This window comes from Odocoileus virginianus, unplaced genomic scaffold (genome assembly GCF_023699985.2).
Source record: "Odocoileus virginianus isolate 20LAN1187 ecotype Illinois unplaced genomic scaffold, Ovbor_1.2 Unplaced_Scaffold_2, whole genome shotgun sequence".
In the NCBI taxonomy this organism is placed as follows: Eukaryota; Metazoa; Chordata; class Mammalia; order Artiodactyla; family Cervidae; genus Odocoileus; species Odocoileus virginianus.
The window spans coordinates 4,596,325-4,615,543 of record NW_027224264.1 but is presented as its reverse complement, the minus strand read 5'-3'; the positions used below and the strand labels follow the sequence as shown (position 1 = coordinate 4,615,543).

The following is a 19,219-nucleotide window of genomic DNA, read 5'->3' as shown; positions in this document are numbered from 1 at the left end:
CGTCAGGAGAAAGAGTGTTTCGCTGTGACAGGGAATATTCTCACAACAGTAAGTTGGAGGTTACTGTTTAGCATGTTCAGAATTAATGCAGATACTGCCTCTTACACATGCTGTTTTGGTCTATTGGTAAAATACCATAAACTTTTACAAAAAGAAAAGGTGTCACATTCTCCACTGGCCTACTGCTTTTGCATTTTTATATGAATACAGTGTAGAATTCAACAATCAGTAAACTGGAAAACATAAAGATTATGCAAGAAGCCAAGAAGAAACGTGATCAAAATGATGAGTTTCCTTCCTGCCCTCAGGCCAGCTGAATTCTGTGGAAGCAGCTGCAGTGACTCATTTTTGTTCTGCTTTTCATTGGTCAGGTTTTCATGCTTATTTTTCTTTTTGCTTAGCCTTGGTCTTTGTGATGGTGTCAGAAATGGGTTTCTTCCTTTCCTTGACAGTAGACTTAGAAAACAATTCCTCAAATTCATGACAATCTATGGATGGCTCTTCAATTTTTTCCCAAATAAGTGAAGCACTGGAGTCTCTTCTACTGTGCAGCTGAATTCTTGTCCAATATAGAAGCTTCATCGGCCGACAAGGCTCTACTGGCTGCTTCCTACTCCCTTTTTCCTGGTTCATCCCAAATCCAAACAAGCCAAGAGGCAACGGAGGAGGAAGAAAGCCACACACCTGAGGTGTCGGTAAAGTGCTACTCCCAACTTGTCGTGGGAGAGGAAGGCCTGACCCAGGAGCTGGTGGTGGGGGAGGGGCTAGAGGAGGTGGAATCCCCACACCTGGAGGAGGAGGAGAAGGTGGGCCAGGAGGTATTCCTTCACTGGGAAGAGGTGGGGGAGGAGGAATTCCCACTCTGCGAAGACGGGCGTAGGGGGTATTCCCACCCCTGGAAGAGGAGGGGGCGGGAGGAATCCCCACCCTGGGAAGAGGGGGGGCGGGAGGAATTCCTACCCCGGGAAGAGGTGGGAGAGGAAGTATTCCCATGGTGGGAAGAGGAGGAGGCGGGGAGAATTCCCACTCCAGGCAAAGGTGGAGAAAGGGGGGTGGCAGGATCTCTGGACCTAGAGAAGGAGGAGGTGAGAAGCCTGCTGGGCTGGGCAGTGCAGGCCCAGGTGCACCGGGGGTCAGGGGTGCTAGGGAAGCCTCGGCACCCAGGCCAGACATCAGAGCAGGGAGGTCTCTGGGGAAGAGGTGGTGCAGTGGGGATGTCATAGCCATTTCCAGAGGAGGGGAAAGCAGAGTGCTCATGGCTGGTTTCTAACCCAGTGTGAAGAGGAGGATGGGAAGGCTGGGACCTGGCCTGTCCTTGACTGTCAGACCAGGGGAGGGATGCAGGCGGTGGAGGCTGGAGGGATGGCTGTGCATCAAGCTGAACTGATATTCGCCTTGGAGACACGACCAAAGAGATTTCTGAGCAGAACTTGGTCTGAGGTCCTGAAGGCAAGGGCAGCCCCACTGATTTCTCCATGTGCAGTCAGGGGTGGGGGTCCCACTGGCAGGGTCCCCCCAGGAGGAGGTGCCAGCACACCACCCTCTTCCATTGGGGACATCTGCATGGACTTAGCCTGTACAATCCATTCATATCTGAGTCATTTTTGTCCAACCTGAGGGCTTCCAGACCCGCCTCTAGGGTGGGGTATTACTTCTCCAGCTTAGCTATCCTGGTCTTCAGATCCTCAATGGTCCGCTCCAGCCACTGGATGACAGTGGCCTGACGCTCAGACTTCACACTGCGCACTTCTTGTGTCAGCATCCTTAGGCCTGTGTTCTTTATCAGGAGGTTTAGATGATGGCTAAGCAGTTGGGACTCTCCTGGGAAACTGCCCTTCGATATAATCCAGTGAGTGTGTGGGTTGACTAACTGCAGCCCAGGTGTAAAGTTGATCTTGTCCTGTATTCTTGGTCTTTTCTTGTGGCTCAGCTGGTAAAGAATCCACTCAGTGCAGAGGTCAAAGTCTCCTAACACACAGCAAACACGGATGCTGCCAGCCTGTCAAAGGCTTGTTTTATGGTCCATAATGTGGTCTGTCTTGGTAACTGTTCCACATGCATATGAACAGAATTTGTATTTGCCTGTTGAGTGGAGTGCTCTATAAATAGCAACTTGTTGAAATTGGTTGGCGGTGTTAAAATATATGTCGATTTTCTACTTACTTGCAGAGTGCTCGTGGCTGGTTTCAAACCCAGTGTGAAGAGGAGGATGGGAAGGCTGGGACCTGGCCTGTCCGTGACTGTCAGACCAGGGGAGGGATGCAGGCTGGAGGGATGACTGTGCATCAAGCTGAACTGATATTCTCCTTGGAGACATGACCAAAGAGATTTCTGAGCAGAACTTGGTCTGAGGTCCTGAAGGCAAGGGCAGCCCCGCTGATTCTCCATGTGCGGTCAAGGGTGGGGGGCCCACTGGTGCGGCCCCCCCAGGAGGAAGTGCCAGCACACCACCCTCTTCCATCGGGGACGTCTGGATGGACTTGGCCTGTACTATCCTTTCATATCTGACGTCATTTTTGTCCAAACTGAGGGCTTCCAGACCCGCCTCTAGGGTGGGGTATTGCTTCTCCAGCTTAGCTATCCTGGTCTTCAGATCCTCGATGGTCCACTCCAGCCACTGGATGACAGTGGCCTGACCCTCAGGCTTCACACTGCGCACTTCTTGTGTCAGCATCCTTAGGCCTGTGTTCTTTATCAGGAGGTTTAGATGATGGCTAAGCAGTTGGGACTCTCCTGGGAAACTGCCCTTGGATATAATCCAGTGAGTGTGTGGGTTGACTAACTGCAGCCCAGGTGTAAAGTTGATCTTGTCCTGTATTCTTGGTCTTTTCTTGTGGCTCAGCTGGTAAAGAATCCACTCAGTGCAGAGGTCAAAGTCTCCTAACACACAGCAAACACGGATGCTGCCAGCCTGTCAAAGACTTGTTTTATGGTCCATAATGTGGTCTGTCTTGGTAACTGTTCCACATGCATATGAAAAGAATTTGTATTTGCCTGTTGAGTGGAGTGCTCTATAAATAGCAATTTGTTGAAATTGGTTGGCAGTGTTAAAATATATGTTAATTATCTACCTACTTGCTCGATCAGTTGTTGCATGAGAGAGGTGTTGGAATCTTCAGCTACAATTGTGGATTTGTCTCTGTCTCTGCATTTCTTTCAGTCTGTTTCACATACAGATCGTCCTCAACTTATGATAGGGTTATATCCCAATAAACCCACTCTAAATTGACAATGCCAAGTCAAATGCACTTAACACATCTAACCTACTTAACATTATATATTTCCATCCATGGGCTTCCGTGGTGGTGCAGATGGTAAAGAATCCACCTGCAATGTGGGAGACCCAAGTTCGATCCCTGGGTCAGGAAGTTCCCCTGGAGAAGGGAATGGCAACCCACTCCAATATTCTTGCCTAGAGAATTCCATGAACAAAGGAGCCTGGCGGGCTACAGTTCATGGAGTCACAGAGTCGGACATGACTGAATGACTAACACACATATACACATATTTGTATCCTTTTACTTCTAACTTATTTAGATACTTAATGTGTTTCTGATAGGCAGCATATAGTTGGATCTTGCTTTTGTGTTCAATCTGACAATCTTTCCCTTCTAATTCAGGTATTTACACCATTTACACATAATGTGGATATTGATGTGGTTAGCTTCAAATCTGTCATCTTGCTATTTATTTTCCATTTGTCTTATCTGTTCTCTGTTCCCATTTCCTCTTTGTCTGCATTGTTTTGGATGAATTGAATATTTTTACAATTATATTCATTTCCTTTGTTAGCTTATTAGCTATATTTCTGTTTTATTTTTGTGGTTGCTTTAGGGTTTAGAGTACATGTCTTTAACCAGAGTCTACCTTCAAGTTATACCACTTCATGTATAGTATGAGAATTTTATAATAGTTACTTCGATTTCTCCCATCCCAACCTTTGTGCTTTCATTGTCATACATTTTACTTTCACATATGGTATAAACTTATAATGGACTATTAAAATAAGGTGCTATATTTTAAAGAGATTTTTTAACCTAACTTAGAGATTTTTTAAAATAAAAAATGTTCCATATGTCTACCCAGATAGTTACATTTTCATTGTTTTTTCCCCTTTGTTTAGATCTAGATTTTCATCTGGCATCATTTTCCATTTTCCTGACACTGACTACTAGTAAGGTTCTGTCAGTCCCAAAGAAGGCACCTGGGGATGAGGAATAAATAATGATTGTTGCACACATAAAAATCTAGGCTTGGTTTCAGGGTTAATGACCTTTAGGGATGGGTCATAACCTTTACTCAGGAGGGGTAGAAAGTCTGAACTCTGTTCATAGGGGTCCAGATATGATTACCTTCATGAAACAAAGGAAAGAGCAATGGATGGTTATGAGAGAAATAAGTCTGTAAGACTATCTGACATGACCCATTTGGGAAGTATTCATCCAATTCAAACATGGCAAAATAATTCTGAGCAGTGCAATGTGTAAGTTTGTGTAAATTCAGCCAGCTGATCAGTATGTATATTTGTGGTGTATGGTATGGTATGAGGAGCTTCCCAGGTGGCTCAGATGGTAAAGAATCTGCCTGCAATGCAGGAGACCTAGGTTCAATTCCTGGGTTGGGAAGATCCCCTGGAGAAGAGAATGGCAACCCACTCCAGTATTCTTGCCTGGAAAATCCCATGGACAGAGGAGCCTGGTAGGCTACAGTCCATGGGGTCTCAAAGAGTTGGACATGACAGTGACTGAGCATGCATGGTATGGTGTGGAAGAGGACAGGAGAAATAAAAAGCAAGGTCTCTGCTAACCTACATGTTATTGTAATAATCCATATTGTAGCTGATGAGGTTCTACTATGGTACTGGCAATGGAAAATAATGAAATTAATATAAAGAAGATAGAATCAAAAGAACTTAGTGACTAATGTGATGTGAGGGAAAGGAACAGAAGACTAGGATGTTTTTGAACATCCAAGAAATATATGTGTATGCTCAAATTTCAAGTAAGTCATTTCAATTTAAGTCTTTTATAACAGTAATGGTCTTCCCAAAGCCCTCAGCTTCCAGTGTGGCTACTTGAAGTCATCAGGTTGAAATCATATCTTTGACTTTGCCATAGAGGCAGCGTTATCTCCAATTTTCATTCTGTACTCAGTATTAGGATCACTACCTTCTTGTTGGACTTTTGCTTCCCTTGTGGCTCAGCTTGTAAAGAACCTGCCTGCAATGTGGGAGACCTGGGTTGATCCCTGGGTTGGGGAGATCCCTTGGAGAAGGGAACGGCTACCCACTCCAGTATTCTGGCCTGGAGAATTCCATGGACTGTATAGTCCTTGTTGCAAAGAGTTAGACACGACTGAGTGACTGTAGTTTAAGTTTTGGACTTATGACCATTCACAAAAAGAACTATATTGTTGGATTGGTTATATAAGGCCAATGGGATGACAGTAGAACTACATGGCAGTTTGGGGGAACCTTTCTTAAAAGAAACTTGGCATGTTCTCTTTACTGTCTTTCTTCTTCCTCTCATCCTCTTTCAATTCCTGGATAAATGTGAGGTGGTGGAGGACTTGATGGATTACAGCCACAGTGAGTTTTAGATTGCTCATCTCCAGATTTTCATGTGACAAATGAACTATTTAGTATGAACCACAGGTATTTTTTGGGTCCAAATTACAGCCAAACTTAGTTTTTAGTTGATACATCTAGGTCACTGTATATTAAGAGCAGTCAGCACACTTTTTTATCTTGTCTAAATTAAAAAACAAAAACATTGGCCTATAAAAAGAAAGACGCTTTCTCAGTTATGCCCATTAAATCACTTCAGTCATGTCTGACTCTTTGCAACCACATGAACTGTAGCCCACCAGGCTTCTCTGTTCACAATTCTCCTGGCAAGAATACTGGAGTGGGTTGCCATTTCCTCCTCCCAGGATCTTCCCAACCCAGGGATCGAACCCAAGGCTCTTATGTTTCCTGCACTGGCAGGCAGGTCCTTTACCACTAGTGCCACCTGGGAAGCAGTTATGCTCAGCTATGCTCCCATGTAAATACACTCTCCACCTCATGAAAACTGGGAAAAGAGAGACTTATAGGCTTTTTCAATAGTATGTGCTTTTAATCTACTAGTGATCCACCAGAATGAACTCAGAGAAGGTGTTAAGTGACTTGTTGAAATAATATGTGAACCTAGTGGGAGACCTGGGTTCAGTCCCTGGGCTGGGAAGATCCCTTGGAGAAGGAAAAGGCTACCCACTCCAGTATTCTGGCCTGGAGGATTCCATGGATTGTATAGTCCATGGGATCCCAAAGAGTCAGACATGACTGAGCGACTTTCACTTTTCAGAGAATAGGGGGTATGGGGGGGGGGTTGTTGCTGTAATGGGATGAACATTATGGGAGAAAACTGATTCCCCTACTTAGTGTATTAGTTTTCTATTGAAGCAAGTAGCAGGTAGAATAATGGACCCCAAAAATGTTAATATCCTAACATCCAGAACCTATGAACACATTACCTGTCACAGTGAAAGGGACTTTGAAGATATGATTAAGGATTTTGAGGAGGTAATTCCAGTTTATTTTGGTAGGCCCAGGGGAACCACAAGGATCTGGATAAGACAAAGGTGGGAAGGTCTGAGTCAGAGTAGGAGATGTGATTAAAGAAGTAAAGATCAGAGACTTGAAAAGTGGAGAACAGGGCCATGAGCCAAGGAATGCAAGTGGCCACTGGAAGCTGGCAAAAAACAAGGGTACTGCTTCTCCCCTAGGACTTTCATAAGAAATGCAGTCCTGCCAGCACCTTGATTTAGGATTTCTACCTTCTGAGTTGTCAGGATAATGTGTGTTTTAAATCACTGTTTGTGGTGATATGTTACAGCAGCGATAGGAAACCTCTATACTGTGTAACGAATTACCACAGAGCTCATGACTTAAAACAGCACACATTTATTATCACAGTTTCTACAGGTCACAAGTTTGGGCATGGCTTCAGTAGTTCTTCTGCCCAGTGTCTCATGAGGCTGTAATAAAGGCCAGCTGTGTTCTCATCTGAACTCCTGACTGGGAGAATACACCATTTCTAAGACCATTGTTTGTTTTGTTGGGAGACTTCAGCTTGCAGCTGTGGAATTTGGGTTTCCATTTTCTTGCTGGTGTCTGATAGACTTTGAACTCTACTGTATGCCCTCTTGGGTATAAACCAGAGGCTGCTTTCAGCAGCTGGAGCCCATCTGTAGTTGCTCATCACATGGCCCTCTCTGTCGGACTTTGTACATGTTCATGTGGGTATGTGTAATTTGGATCCCAGGAGTGACATCTGGTCCCCATTGCTGTATAGCTATAGTCTTGCTAAGTTGTGTCCAACTCTTTGTGACCCCATGGATTATAGCCTGCCAGGCTCCTCTGTCCATGGAATTCTCCAGGCAAGAATACTGGAGTGGGTAACCATTTCCTTCTCCAGGAGATCTTCCAGACCCAGGGATCGAATGCAGATCTCCTGCCCTGCAGGCAGATTCTCTGCTGATGGAGCTACCAGTGCCTGTAACTATAATGTAGCCTAATCCTAAGTGTGACAGACTTTGCTGTATTCTGTTACTTAGAAACAAATCGGGGGTCTCACCCACACTCAGTGGGAGGGTATTATACAGGGTGTGAACGTGGGGTTCACTCTAAGGCCTGATGGCCACATCTCATGTTAAAAAATCACAATAATTCATCAGACCTATTTGCTGCTGTTTAGTGAGATTTAGAATCCAGATTTGAGCTTGGCAGAAGTGGGAAAGCGAAAGTCCATGAGAACTTACATATGTTCCTCAAAATACTCATGCTACAATGTTCATAGCAACTCTCGTTGACAGCCGAAAATTGGGAAACTACCCAAATTCCTCTCAGCAGTGGAATGGATCAGTAAGTTAGTGTTACTTGGGATGAATAATATATGGGCTTCCCTTGTGGCTCAGCTGGTAAAGAATCGGCCTGCAACGTGGGAGGTCTGGGTTTGATGAATATACGATTAACAGAAATGAGAAGGAAGATTCTAAAACTGTATTCAATCATTTGAATTAGCAGTTATGATGTAATAGTGAGCAAAAGAAACTAGACCCAGGAGGGAATACAGTAGAGTTCAGTTCAGTCGCTTAGTCGTGTCCGACTCTTTGCAACCCCATGAATGGCCTCCCTGTCCATCCTCAGCTCCTGGAGTTTACTCAAACTCATGTCCATCGAGTCAGTGATGCCATCCAGCCATCTCATCCTCTGTTGTCCCCTTCTCCTCCTGCCCCCAATCCCTCCCAGCATCAGGGTCTTTTCCAATGAGTCAGCTCTTCGCATGAGGTGGCCAAAGTATTGGAGTTTCAGCTTCAGCATCAGTCCTTCCAATGAACACCCAGGACTGATCTCCTTTAGGATAGACTGGTTGGATCTCCTTGCAGTCCAAGGGACTCTCAAGAGTCTTCTCCAACACCACAGTTCAAAAGCATCAATTCTTCAGTGCTCAGCTTTCTTCACAATCCAACTCTCACATCCATACATGACCACTGGAAAAACCATAGCCTTGACTAGATGGACCTTTGTTGGCAAAGTAATGTCTCTGCTTTTTAATATGCTATCTAGGTTGGTCATAACTTTCCTTCCAAGAAATGTGTCTTTTAATTTCATGGCTGCAATCACCATCTGCAGTGATTTTGGAGCCCCCAAAAATAAAGTCTGACATTGCTTCTACTGTTTCCCCATCTATTTCCCAAGAAGTGATGGGACCAGATGCCATGGTCTTAGTTTTCTGAATCAAATACCAAAACATGAAACTAATCTGTGCTGGCAAAAGTCAGCACAGTCATGACTTTGGGTGATAGCTGACTACAGGGGAGCTGGGGTGTTTCTGAGTTGCTAGCAATGTTTTCGTTTTTTATCTGTGTGTTGGTTACATGGATGTGTTTAGTTTGTGAAAATTCACCTGGCTGGATGCCTATGAGTTGCACATTATCCTCTCTATATATTATGCCTCAATTAAAAGCTTCCCTTGGGACTTCCCTAGTGGTCCAGTGGTTAATCTGCACTTCCCCTTTAGTGGGCACAGGTTTGATTCCTAGTCTGGGAACTAAGATCTTGCATACCAGGCAGTGTGGTGAAAATAAATAAACAATTTAAAAAGTTTCTTTTATATCCCCCCCCCACCAAAAGAAAAAAGGTTTTGAGAAGTGGAATCCAGTAAGAGGTGTGAGAATGGCCTAAGGGCAGCCTGGGGTTGTAGCAGAGGGAACTGGCCAATTTGTTCAGGAACAGAACCTGGGATTACAACCTGGGGTGGGCTCCCCAAGCCCTGAATTCAGTCTCCAATGGAGGGACCTTGAGGGTGCTGATGTTTACTGCTCCCCCCTGTTACCAAGGACCTTTGTAAAAGGAAACTTGTACAGATGAGCAAAACAGACCCTCACCCCTAGAGGTCCCTGATAGACTAGTGGTATGGCTTCAAGGAGCCTTCTGTGCCTATGAGAAACCTATCTTGGCTGGGTTCCTGAGTGGCCTGTCTTTTTGTGAGCTCACCATAATCTCTCAGCTGATGCTCAGGGAGAGCAGCAGGGTCTAAAATGAGAACATGAGCTCACAAAGGCTTTCTGAGGCAATTAGGTGCCCCGATGGAGCATTCTGGTTTGTGACTTCAAGTCACAGGCTTTATCTTGGCCTTGGCAGACCTTTTATTTACTTTTTGGACTCTGCTTTCCACTGGAGTCCAGAGGAAGCAGCAAGAAGATGGCACAAAGCCAGAGTCCTCCATGAGTGAGCTCTTTATCTTCCTTCTACAGAAGCTCTGTGCAGAAAGAGCAACTCAGGCTGTCCCTTAAGCAGCTTCATTGTCAGAGGCTCAATAGAACTCTCCTTCTGAACAAAGGGAGATACATTTCTTTATCTCTTTAATTAATGCTTAGACTTAAGAGAGAGAAAAAAAAAACAAACCTGTGTTCAGTCTGCAGCCTCAAGGATGAACTACCTGAAAAAAAGAGTATTCTTCTTTGGAAGGAAAAAAAAAAAAGTTGATGCCGACTCTGCTGTATGGATTTTCACATCAGTCAGGGAACTTGATAAATAGAGATTCAGAAAAAAAAAATTCCAGGGGGTGTATTCTGCCCCAACTTGGACATTCAGGCTCCGATGCCCATTATCTAGCAGTCCAATGGGTTGAAATGGAGCAAAAATTGCAGATCACTGGGAGCTACGCTAAATGTGTGCTGCACCAACCACTGTTTAATATGTGCAGTGCTTTCTGTCTTCACAGTTACGCATTTTCTAGGCTTGTGCCAAAAGACCGATCATCAAAACATATAGTGCTGGTGGGGAGTAGAAACAAGTACAGAATGCATTCAAACTTTCTGTCTTCCTGATCAATTCCAAACTGACCCTGCTGGCTTAGGGAACTGTATGCATGGATCTGCTAAAGCTTATCTCCCTGAATCTTTCTCTCCCCCTTCCATCCCTCCCACCACATTGTGCCCCTACTCTCTATGTTCCTTTTTGTCGTCTTGTCTGTCTCTTCCCTGCTCCCTTCTGGGTGCTTGGACCATGGTGTCTTCCCTGCCACATTTCCACATGTGATCATTCGAATATCTTGCAAGAGTCACAAAACAAGTGAAAATCAGACTATGGCAAGACTAAATAATTGGGATTTTCTTTTTATTTTTCCATAAGTAAAATATATTTGGCTGCTCTGGGTCTTAGGTACATGTGTGTGATGGTTAATTGTGGCATGCAGAATCTTTAGTTGCAGCATGTGACATCTAGTTCCCCAACCAGCATTGGGAGTGTGGAGTCTTAACCAGTGGATCACCAGGGAAGTCCCAGGATTTAATCTTGATGAAACAGCTCTCAAAATAGTTGATTAAAAAGACATGGGATCTTTCATTTTTGTAATATGCATGGCCAGAGAATGTTCTAGAAATCGAAGAGCTGTGGGCTTGTATTATGTACATGCTGTAAAGCTTATCTCTCAACTATGAGTGAGACTATGAACATGGAATGGTAAATACAGAAGGAAAAGAAACCAGGTAGCAGAACAGATGCTTTCTGTTCTTCTCCCTGAGAAAATAGGAGGGATGTTTCTTTTATTCAAGTGAGGCCTGTATTCCCTGGACCCCTTCCTTCTGAGACCAAAGAGTTCTCTCCAGAGGCAGCAAATTCAGGGTTCATCTAGGGGCATTGTCATACCTTGTTGCCAGAAATTCCAGTCTTGCCTCCTTCTTGTGCATCAGGCATCAGCCATGGATGGCTCCACCCCAGAGGAGCTGTTCTATTTTCCCCTAACTGATCCAGATCCACCGACTTTCTGTGCAGACCCCCTGTGGGGTTTGGTTTGCTTGCTTCAAAAGACTCTTCCTTGAAGGTTCTAGTTGCAACTTTTGGTTTTGACTTTTATGGTGCCCATCACACAGATTCCGCCACACAAGTCATCTCATTTGGGAATTGAAGGGTGTGAGGTTGCATGAAACCTCCATATAAAGACATTCACACCACGGTCCCAAGTAACCAAAATCTGCATTACCAAAAAAAATAAAGTGAGAGAAATTCGAAGGGATAGGTAAGGTAAGGTAAGGGGTAGGTAGGGAAGCCAGTGTCTTGCTTGGGGTGCAGGCAAATAGAGATTCCACCCCTCTTACCCTCCACAGACTTCCTGCTTTTTCCATCTGACTTGTTCTTCAGTCACTAAGTTGTGTCCAACTCTTTGTGACTCCAAGGACTATAGCCCTTGTCCAGGCTCCTCTGTCCATTGGAATTCTCCAGGCAAGAATACTGGAGTGGGTTGCCATTTTCTTTTCCAGGGGATCTTCCCGATCCAGGGATCGAACCTGTGTCTCCTACGTCACCTGCATTTGCAGGCGAGTTCTTTACCACTGAGCTACCAGGGAAGCCCTTCCATCTGGCTATAAGTCTTAAAATGATCACTAGAACCTGTAACCACAGGCTTCGTCCCTGTAGCCTAAGCAGCGCCCCCTATATAGACACACACACAACAACCTCCCTTTGGTTACTATTCATTATAGGATTCCTGAAAGTTCCATCCTCTGTGCTTCTCTCTGACAAATACCCAGGGGGAGGGGGTATACCTTACTGGCCCCTAGGATGGCCCTAGTGACTCCCATGAGGCCTCTTCCTGTCAGATGCACCTCAGCTACTCCCATTCAGGCTTCTTTCTACCCCACAGGCCCAACCTCCTGCTGAAATTCTCTTCCGGAAGTTTTTACAACCAACTGCTATGCTCTGAGAGACAAGCTTATATTTCTTCCCTTTACAGCCTTCCCCTTTATCGGGGAGTCCCTACAAGGCACACAGCTGTCATTTTTTCCCTCATTCATGTTTCTCTTCACTGTCAGGGCCATCTGTCAACAGAACTGTGGAGTTTTTCTGAGCATGTGCTGTCCTGCAGCACTGCATAAGCAATGTCATGGTTACCACCATGGCACAGGCAAGGAAATGGATACCCACAAAGGTTAAGTCACTTGTCCAGGATTAGGTGGTGGAGTTAGGAGTCAAAGCTAAGGCTGTCCCTGATCAGCACTGTGCTGAGCTGATGTGGCAGAGTCTGGTCCAACTGGTGCTCCCCTCACCCCTTTTCCTTTCTCCTCCTCCTCCCTCGGAACCTGGCACCCCTGGGTTTAATCAGGATCTTCTTGGCACTGTGGGTGATGATTTTTACATTTTCCCCTCTTCTGGAGGAATGCATGTCAGGAGGAGTGATCTCCACGTTTATATATCATCTTTTGGTTTATATGGTTCCTTTGCAGGCATAGACTTGAGGTGGGGAGGTGTTCTTTGCTCCTAAATCATATGACCAGGAGAGTGCCTACTCTAATCCTGTGTAAGGCTAGGCTGGGAATCATGCTGAACGTATTTGGAGCCTTACCATTTGGAGAAGGAGCTCAGGAAGGGCTATGGGAGCCCTGTGCTATTGATTTCCCTCCCACTCTGCATTGCTCTGCCCTTAGCCATGCTCTGAAATCCTAGGGCTCTCCCACAAGTTGTCTGTACTCCCCTATCTTTGATTTCCCTCTGTTTACTAGAGTATACTCCTTTCTCTTGTATTTCCTAGTTAGTTTTGTCTCCTGTTCATTTTCCCTCCATACCAGAATCTTCTTAAAGCCTAGGGACCACATCCTCTGCAGTCTACCACAGGATCTTACTTTTTTTTTTTTTTTTTTGGCACACCACATAGCTTGCAGGATCTCAGTCCCCTGACCAGGGATTGAACCCAGGCTATGGCAGTGAAAACCTGGAATTCTAACCACTAGACCACCGGGGAACTCCGCAGGACCTTACTTTAAGTCAGTGCCCCATACATCGTTGTCACATTGAAATGAAGTCAAAAGGATGAATGGTGGTGTAAATTTCAAATCCTGGCGCAGGTGGGAGGGAGCTCTATATGTGTCACAAGGCAGGCTCTATCTACAAAAAAGAAACCAACCCAACAACACTGATTCTTCTTTCTTTCTTCATCCTTCCCCTTAGCTCTACCCCTCCCTATACCAGGTCATCTGATGTGCAGCACAGAGCAGGCTGGAAGAGATAAAGAAATCCAAAAGTGAAATCTTGGCACGGAAGCAGTGTGCTTTGAATCAGCTCTATACATTAATAACAGGAACCAGTGAAGGGGCATTCTTCAGGCTGAAAGGAAAGTCCTGAGATTAATAGCTTCTAGATTCCTGATGGATACCACTGTCTCCTCTTTGGCCTGGGGGTGGGGGTGGGGATAAAAACAGCCCCTGGATTCATCTGTGATCATGGACCCAGAGATCGCAATGCAGGGAAAGTCTGCAAGAGGAGCTATCTTAGTGTGCTTCCTTTTCTTGGGTAGCTGAGCCTCTGAATCGTTTGGGGTTGTAATCGGGGCACTGTGTGTTGCCAAAGCTAAAGATGAAGCCTCTGCCAACTGTGCACTAGTTTTCAGTTGTTGGGGGACTATTAGTTCTACAGCTGCAGGTGAGTCTTGCTTTTGTTTGTCTCTGTGCTGAAAGCTCATATGGAAAACTTTATAGCAAGAATTGAAGCTAGCAAAACAGCCCTCAGCCGGCTCACGACATGATGGCTGAGGCCCCATCACCCATGGTGCTTATAGATCTTTTAATGAGAGTCTAAGATGCAGTGCTAGGGTATTTCCTGGTGATCCAATGGTTAGGACTCTGTACTTTCACTGTGGTGGTCCCAGGTTCAATTCCTGGTGGAGGAACTAAGATCTCGCAAGCTGTGTGGCATGGCCAAAAAAAAGAGGAGGGGGCAGTGACAGTGAGATGTGCAAGGTGGACCTGGCTGCTGACATCACAAAATAACAAAATTGGGCAAAATAAACATAGGCAAAGATTCTCAGTTGGCATTTGTTTTTGAGGCTAGGTAGCAGATATGACCTACAAGATGCCTGATGAGATACACACAAATTAGGGCACCCCCAGCCTTTTTTATCTTTGAACAGGTGCCACACTGGGGCCTTTTTGATAGAGAGTAGAAGGCCTGCACCACTATCCTTTTGTCCTTTTCCCAGAACACCCACCGTTCTTTTACTGAGCAGTTTGCAAGCAGAAGCTCAGGTGTATGATTCCAAAGACCACCACTATATAATCATCATCATGATGAATAATTCTACTGTGATGAATAGTAAGTCTAAGGTAGAGTTACCAGTGAAATTGGGTGGTGGTGGTGCAGAAACCTTTTAAACTTTGCCTCAACTCATTTGCTGCCATAATCCTGATTTATCAGAAAGGCTTTGGATGACCATCCATCTATGGCATGCCTTTGTTCCTTTCTTCCTCATCTAATTGAGCAGAGGTTCATATGTCACACACTCATGACTTGGACCCAACTACTACCTCCCTGTAAATAAGGGTAAAGGTGGAAAAAGACAAAAATTGACATTTTTCCTATGTGGTACATAAGCATCTGGAATTTAGGAGTTTTGAGATTTGGCATGGTGACAAGGAGTCCTGTCATGACTGAGTCTGTTAGTGGATGAGATAAGACACTGGAAAAGGTGGTATCAGAGACAGGGGCAAAAATGGAAACTTGTTAAGTCAGCAAATTTATACCATCACTTCTGATATTTCCTCTACCACCACCCCTGGGTCATATGCCTATTGTTTCTGTGAAGGGGTCATATTCAATGGAAAGGGACAGAGGAAATGGGGCTTATAAAAACTTTATGAAAGCTTCTCTGCTTGAAACAGGCTTGAAGCGCAAACATTAACATTTATGGTGTGGAGTTGGCCATGTGTCAATAACACTGTTAGATTTTTCTAGGTCAGTCTCAGTTCTTGGATTTTCTTTGCATTTATTATCCCAGGATCCTAGATGTTGTGGCTGTGGGGACAATGGCTCCTAGTTATGGTAAAACTAAATGAAACTGGATTGTTGCCTCCTCTTTCATTGTGTGCATGCATGCTCAGCTGCTCAGTCATATCTGACTCTTTGTGACCCCATGGAATGTAGCTCACCAGGCTCTCTGTCCATGGGATTCTCCTGGCAAGAATACTGGAGTGGGTTGCCATTTCCTTCTCCAGGGAATCTTCCCCACCCAGGGACTGAACCTGCATCTCCTGTGTCTCTTGCATTGGTAGGCAGATTCTTTACCACTGAGCCACCTGGGAAACACCTCCTCTCTCATTACTATTATTTAATTGACCAGATTAATTTAATTATGATCAGCAACCCAATGTTAGAGTAAGGATGGTGGGGTAAATGCAAGCTTCAGAGGGCCCCCACTGAAGAAGAATTAGTAGATTGCTTAGGCTTCTGTGCCCCTGGTGACACCCAGGCTTTGCCTGAAAGGGCTATTGATTGCTTCATGTGGAGGGTGCAGTGTCTTCTCTCTAGCAGATAGATCCCTTCTGATTCCCTCTTTAATTTTGGTCCTTGTACACTTACAGTTCACTTATTCACATTGCCCACGTAGATATCTTATATTACACTAGTCGTCCCCAGAGAATCACTTTGATAGACCAGGTTTAAGGCACTTCCTCACTGTGCAGAGTGGACATTTAATTGGCAGCTCTACATGTTGTCTGACATGTTAAAAACGTATCCTCTGCCATGAGCATAACAGTTACCTAAGCACAGATATTGCCTTGGACCTTTAAACTTACTGGTTAAACTATAAAGGACATGTTTTATGGCACCAGTTTATCCCCAACAGACAGTTTATTAAGTAAAAATCACCTTTAAAAGAAACATGTCACAATTATTTTAGTCTCTATGGCAGAATTCCTCCTGTCGATGAACCCCTAATTTGAATTTGGTTCTGGTGTGAAATGAAGAACAGAGACACCCCATGGGGACACAGTGCCAAAAACGGCCCCCTGAGCAGTGCCAAGGGCCAGAGCAGCCTGCCTTGTGTTTTCTTTAGGCCCATTGTCTTGTCTGTCACGTGGAGGAGGCCACCAATCCCAGTGCCCAGGAGACAAGGACTGAGAGGCCTGGGACACGCCAGCAGGAAGGCAGGGTCCAGGATTTCTGATGACTTCTGTTGTGGGTGTGCTGGAAATCAGCGAGGTCCCAAGCTCAATTGCGCTCGACTAACTTCTCTAACACCCAGAATGACCACTGTTAATGTGTCTCTATTCCGTTTGTATTCTTTGGCATGGTCGCGTGGTATGTGGGATCTTGGCTCCCCGACCAGGGATCAAAACAGCAGCCTCTGCCCTCGAAGGGCAGAGTCTTAACCACTGGACCACTTAGGGAAGTCCTTGTTAATTTGCCCCGAGAACTTTCTTGCTGAAATGCCTACAGTGCTATAGAGGTGTGACATTGGCAATATCAAAATGACAAATTATGGGACATTTGCTCTGTGATGGGATCTCTGCTAGATGCTATGCTTATATTACCTCGTTGAGTGCTGCTAACCCCTCCCTTTGAGATCTATACCAGTATTTCCCAGGTTTGTTGTTGGGAGACTGGAGGCTCACAGTGGGTAAATGACTCACTGAAGGTCAGGAAGCTTGTAGGTGATGGGGCTGGAATCGGGACCCAGTCCTGTTTGACTCCTAATGGTGATTTCACTTCCCTGACATATTTGAATGTGATCCTGCAGTCACTGGTGCCCATTAATACACTAGGCTGGATTCAGATATCAGATTAACAATCACTCCCCTGTGTGCCTGATTTAATGGCACATGGGACAAGGGAGTTTAAGAAGGGGGTGTGTGTATGTGTGTCTGTACATATAGAAAGATAAGTCCAGCGCAAGGATCCACACCTCATCTATTCAAGTGTAACACTAGAAAATCGTCAATAGTTGCAGTGAGGAACATCAGTGGGGGCATCATGACTGTCTCTGAAATTAGGTTTTGTCACTGGCTATTTCTCATCAAGTAGCTTCACTGGCTCAAAGACTGAAATCAGAGCAAAGTCTTCCCTGGAAGCAGGCTGACTGCCTCATTGTTGGCTGCACTGAAATATGTAGTTTTTGGGGAAAAAAAAATCTCCCTTTGCTTGAGTCAGCCATCGGTCCTTGTGGGGGTGGTGGGGGAGGATAATGCAGCCTTGGGTCCCAAGGGATGCTACTGTGAAAGAACCCCAGGTGGTCTGCAAAATTATCAACTTCAGGAAGGTAGCTTTTCCTGTGAGCTGGAGCACCAGGCACGCTTGGCTTCTAATTCACCATATGGCATGCGGTATTGGGCCGGGCTGCTCTGCTTGGTCTCTGGTGTGATGTGGCACTTAATGCTGTGGAATTATTTCCTTACTCAATTTAAAAAAACACCCTGCTCTAAATCCTCATCTGTTTCTCCCCACAATCCCCCACCCCCACCAATCCCCTAGACACTGAGTGTATTTTCTGCCTCGCTTCTTGCCTGTCTTTTCTTTTTTGAAACCTTTCTCCTCTGACTTAAAAGTGCAGCTGGAGGGGGAAGCCCAGTGGCACGCCCCATACTTGAATTCTCCCAAAGCAGCTGATCTCTGAGATCCGGCCATTCCTTTTCCGACGAAGGCTTTTGGTGGTTTTTCTCCTGCTGTCATTTTTCAGGATTCCACTGTCATGAGAGTTCGTGAAGGCAACAAACAAGCAAAACAAACAATGAGCAAAAACCTGGAACCGAGGTAGTCTACTCAGAGACCCATTGATCTGCTTCCTGTAGTTCCTTACCTTCTAAGTTCTTCTGAGTCTCGAATCCCATCTGCTCTCTGGTTGTGCTCAGATGTGGTTGCTGAAATAATCACTTCCAGGTATTTTATCCCACTGTTCTCTGCTCAGGAACCAGTCAGCGCAAGGCATTTCTGGAACTTAAGAAGCTTCTCAGCTCCCCAATGTCTCCCCTCCTTAGGCCCCACAGAGCTTGGAGTCCTAAAAACTGAGTGGTGTCTCCTGAAGGCCCTAAATGTTCTAATGGTTCTTGAGATAGTTTCTGTGTGAATTTAGAAGTATTGGTCTGTCTGCAGTTTGTATCAAAATTACCTGTAGAGCTTGTTAGAGTGCACATTCCTGGGCCCTACCCTAAATCCTCAAAATAAAAGTGGCTTGTGTGTGATTGCTAGCTTGTGGGCAGAGGGTGGTAAGCAAGTTCAAGAATCTGCATTTAAAAAAACTTCCTACACACTGCACACAGAAATTTGAGAACTATTGTCATAAGGTTCACAAGCAGGGAAGAACCATGATCAGACCTTTTTTTAAAAAAAAAAATCTGGTGACAATGTGAAGGTTTTCTGGCCTGGGGCAAAGTAAAGATTCAGGTAGGCTGTCGTTCAGTTCAGTTGCTCAGTCATGTCCGACTCTTTGTGACCCCATGGACGCCAGGCTTCCCTGTCCATCACCAACTCCTGGAGCTTACTCAAACTCATGTCCATTGAGTCGATGATGCCATCCAACCATCTCATCCTCTGCTGTCCCCTTCTCCTCCTGCCTTCAATCTTTCCCAGCATCAGGGTCTTTTCCAAGGAGTCAGTTCTTCACATCAGGTGGCCAAAGTATTGGAGTTTCAGCTTCAGCATCAGTCCTTCCAATGAATATTCAGGACTGATCTCCTTTAGGATGGACTGGTTGGATCTCCTTGCAGTCCAAGGAGACTGCAAGATCACAGTTCTTCAACTGTGGTCCAACACCACAGTTCAAAAGCATCAATTCTTTAGTGCTCAGCTTTCTTTATAGTCCAACTCTCACATCCATATATGGCTACTGGAAAAACCATAGCTTTGACTAGATGGACCTTTGTTGGCAAAGTAATGTCTCTGCTTTTTAATATGCTGTCTAGGTTGGTC

At 45.1% G+C, this 19,219-nt stretch overlaps 1 pseudogene; it reads right to left on the bottom strand.

Moving 5' to 3' along the window:
• Positions 1–381: 381 nt before the first annotated feature.
• Positions 382–19,219, bottom strand: part of LOC110134968 (formin-2-like) — a 34,756-nt pseudogene continuing 15,918 nt past the window's right edge.